This window comes from Numida meleagris, chromosome 4 (genome assembly GCF_002078875.1).
Source record: "Numida meleagris isolate 19003 breed g44 Domestic line chromosome 4, NumMel1.0, whole genome shotgun sequence".
In the NCBI taxonomy this organism is placed as follows: domain Eukaryota; kingdom Metazoa; phylum Chordata; class Aves; order Galliformes; family Numididae; genus Numida; species Numida meleagris.
The window spans coordinates 48,330,346-48,334,466 of NC_034412.1; positions in this window are offsets into that span (position 1 = coordinate 48,330,346).

Here is a 4,121-nt window from a genome sequence, read left to right on the forward strand (position 1 = left end):
ACCAAGCTATGGTATATATGTTGTTATTGATCAAGAAGCAGAAGAGCATCCACATCTGGCTTCTGCCTCCTTGTCATCTTCCCTCCTCTGGCAGTGCCTGCAAGTATATGAAGTTTGTCAATGAAGTTACAAAGAGTGTGTGAGGAATGTATACTTTAATTATAATTGTATCCCAGCTGAGTATGTGGGCAGCTTCTCTAGGAGGAGGGAGTTTGCTCCTCCAGGGGTCAGCAGCAGCATCTATGTGATTTCAGATACAGCTTCACATTTGCAGCAGCTGTTCATATGCACTTGCCACCCACATCCTGAATTTCCATCCTTAAGACTTGTGATACCGCTAGCTCATGCAGTAGCTCCATATGCTAGCTACCGATTAGCTCAGTGGCAGCACTCACATTCCCCCTGCCCTGAATGTAAACCCCTGCCCAATTCTGAGAAGTGCCACCTGCCTACGCAAGAGGATGCTTGGTGGGGTATTCGCGTTTGGATCACTGTAGCTGGACAATCTTTTTTGATTTTTGAGGTAAGAAGAAAAAAACGTGCATTTATTTATTTAACCCTGCCTGATTGTATGCTTATGCTTCACTAATGCCTCCTCTAAGCGTGTCTCCTAATTTAGATTTAATAAGCTTCTAGTTTAAGGAAATGCCAGAGTAAGTTTTCATGCTAGCAGGTAAAGGCAGAACTGATGTGCAGAAGAAAAGTAATTCCCAACACACATGCAGATAGACAAGCAAGAAGAGCCAAGGAAGCACGGCCAGGGCACTGACCCCAGCAGTGGCACCTTCACACTAGTGGCCCCCAGACCTCTGCCAAAGTGGCTGGCTTGGTAGCTAGTGCCCAAACTAGGCCAGAGGATGGACTGCTGTGCCAGGATTACTTGGTTGTCCTCCTCTTCTAGAACCTGAACTGAAGCACAGAGTCAATTGTTGATGGATATCCCCTGAAGCACCTAGGCCGCCCCATGTACTCTAGGTCACCCAGGCAGGTCTATGCTGGCACCAGCACACCCATCAGGACAGGGAGGCTGCAGTTAGGATGTGTCACCTGAGCCATCCCACATCACCCAGCTCCTCACCAATTCCACTCCTCTATTGACCATTCCAAAGAGTATGTAAAGGCTTTACAGACTTGCTCTTTTTTTTCTTGAGCTGTTTTCCTCTAGGGACTCCTGCCTGTGCCTCCTGATTAATGACCAGCTGTGGCTCCACCACTTTCTTGCCAGGAAATCTGCATTTGAGGCCCTCTGAGAAGAAGTGTTCTTTTCTCACCAAATGCTGAGACATGCAATTGAAAGGATACAACACCAACCCCAAATCAGGTCAGTAACTAAATTATTTGTCGTTGTCAGATCAAGTGTCAGTACTGTAAACATGTTTATGAAGATATTTGAAGCAATTGTTGGTGGGATATGAGACCAAGAACTACCAACCTGTGAAATAATTGCTAGGTCAGGATGGAAGGCTGGGCAGATAGAGAAGGGTAGGGAAATGAAGTTGTGATGTGATCCACTGAGAATGCCAATGTTTTTGCTGCTAAGAGTTTATGAAGGTTGTACCAACAAGGGATGCTAGCTGATTGTCACGTAAGTCTTGAATAACCATGGATATAGGACTATAAAAATCTATAGCAGGCTGCATTTAATGGCTTCAACTTCTTTCTTCTAAATAGGATTCTACAGACAGATCTTTAGATCTGAGCCCCTGACCTTTTTGGAGGCCCAACCTGCTTGTCAGGGCTCTAGCTCAAGAAGCTGCAGCCTGCCATACCTACCTGCTGGCCCCTTGGCAAGGAGGAAAGTGTGACATGTGCCTTGCTGAGCAAAGCAAAATGTCATTGCTGCCCACCCCAGCCGACTGTCAGCATGCCCAGTGCTATTTGTGTCATTGCTGCACCACTGCCATTTCTGCAAAGATAAGGAAAAAATATTTTTTCTTGCAGTAGAGGCAGTATAAGCAGTGTCTGAGGCTGATAAGCGACATGGTATGGCCTTGGTAAACAAATGTTTCTCATGGAACTTTTGGGATGTAATTAGAGGAGAGTTTGCTACTTTGCTAAAAGCCTTGATTATTGCTTCCTGCCTTTTCCTTCTTTCTGACATACCTTTTGAATTAGGGAATTCAAATTCCTAAGAGAGCTCATCTCATTTTAGGAAGAACCAATAAATGAAGGAAAAAAAAGCAGAAACGTTGTGTCCTTTGAACTATCCACTTTTGGTATTGGGGATGTTGCTGAGCTTTTGTTCTGTGCAAGAAGCCTTCCTCTTTCATCAATCTTTTATCTGAACGCTTACTGGGACCTTCTTCCCCTAGATCACTCTTAAAAGGCTGATGTTGTACTAATTCTCATGACAGGATTGTTAATAAGGCTTCTTCAAGCTAAGGAAAGTCTAGCCACGAATGAGGTCTATAATATTTTCAGTTCTCTGAAGAGCCTCCATAAATGTAAACCTAGTATAATGTTTCCCTTACAAAGCACAAGTCTGAAGCAACGTGAGCCAAATGTTTTCTGTTATTTGTCTTCCACACTATTCTTGGTGGCTGATCGCTGTGGTTGGCATATGCAAAAACTATTGCTCATTAAAAAAAAAAAAAAAAAAAAACCTAAGTGCTATACCAGTAATAAAGAAAACAGTTTGCATTTCAGATGAAGAGGCAATAACATATCACAAAATATTTACTCTACCCAGAAGAGCAGCAATTTACAGACAATTTAACAGCAATTTGACTCTTTTTGTGTATATATTTAAAGCTTGCAGCGATGTTTTCACACTAAGGTTTTCATTTGTGCATTAAGTAATTTTCTTTAAGGCTTAGAATTTGATCGGGTAATATCTTTGAATTTAAATTCTCCCAAAGCTAATAGTGGTCTAGATCTGGGGCTTTTATAGCTCACGGCATGCAAGGTATTCTTGTTTTGTTGAATTTTTTGTTGTTCTTTGGTTGGTTTTTTTTGTGGATTTTTTTACATGTACATTTCTTTTTTTAAACAGACTGCAGACTTATCCACTTTTTCTGGAGAAGTTTAACAGAATAAGCTTGTAAGTGTTCTGCTTTTAAGTGAGGTAGAAAACCTAACCTTTTCACCTGGTACCACAGCTGTACTGTAGACCTCTCTTTAAACTTTATTAATGGTAGTGTTGGCAGCTGTGTACCAGGATCAAATACTACCTCACTCACATGGCATCAGCAAAGCCAATCCCCAGTACAGCCACCTGGGCTTGGCCTTATGCGGATGGTCTGCAGAGCTGAGCACACACTGCTGCCACTTATATAGTCTTAATAGACACCATTTTCCAGGAGAATGCCATTGGAGGCCTAGCTTCCCTCCAGCATTGTGGAGACAGTGGAGAATGAGGGTAGGAAACTGCTGTGAGCTTCACTGTTGTGTTGAAGCGCAGGCTTGCATTCCACACTGAAAGTAGTTAAGTGGAGCACGTTTTCCAGGATGGGCTTGGTCAGGTGCATTGTACTTGGAGGGCTGGCAATATCTTTGCTTCCCAGATGTAGGTGGGTGGCAGCTTCAGAATTGCTGGAGCCTAAAAACATCCTCTTTAGAATTTCAAGCTCTGAAAAACTATTCTACCCTATCCATTTATTTTTTTCAACTTTGTTTGTCTTATTTTATGCTAGTTTTACTAAAGCCTAGAGACACAGACTTGCAACTGACTTCATTTCATTCAGTGATAATAAAGTTTTGGCTAGTTATTTCCTGACTTCATAGTCCAAAGCAGAACATGAACCCTGAGGAAATAACTTGTTGTAATCCATGTTTTTAGTAGTAAAAAGAAAATCTAATTGGAGTTTAAAAAAAAAATTATAAAAATTTAGGTTTCCTTCTGAATTGTGGTGTATTTTCTGCATAGTATGTAAAACATTCCTTACATTGTGTTTGAGCTTATCTGAAGAGTGAGATCAATTTTTCTGTGGTAAAATTTGTTCTTGCATTCCTGAGAGCCAAGCAAACATGTACTTATGCAAGCAGTATTTGATACAAAAGTAAACGACCTGCGGAATTCCATGAGGAAATGTCTAATGGGACAGCAGGCCCTACTTGGCTCCCTCTTGCACCCTTCAGACCCCCAGCAGCTTTAATGGGTGAGAGAGCTTGTCCCTGGTGCA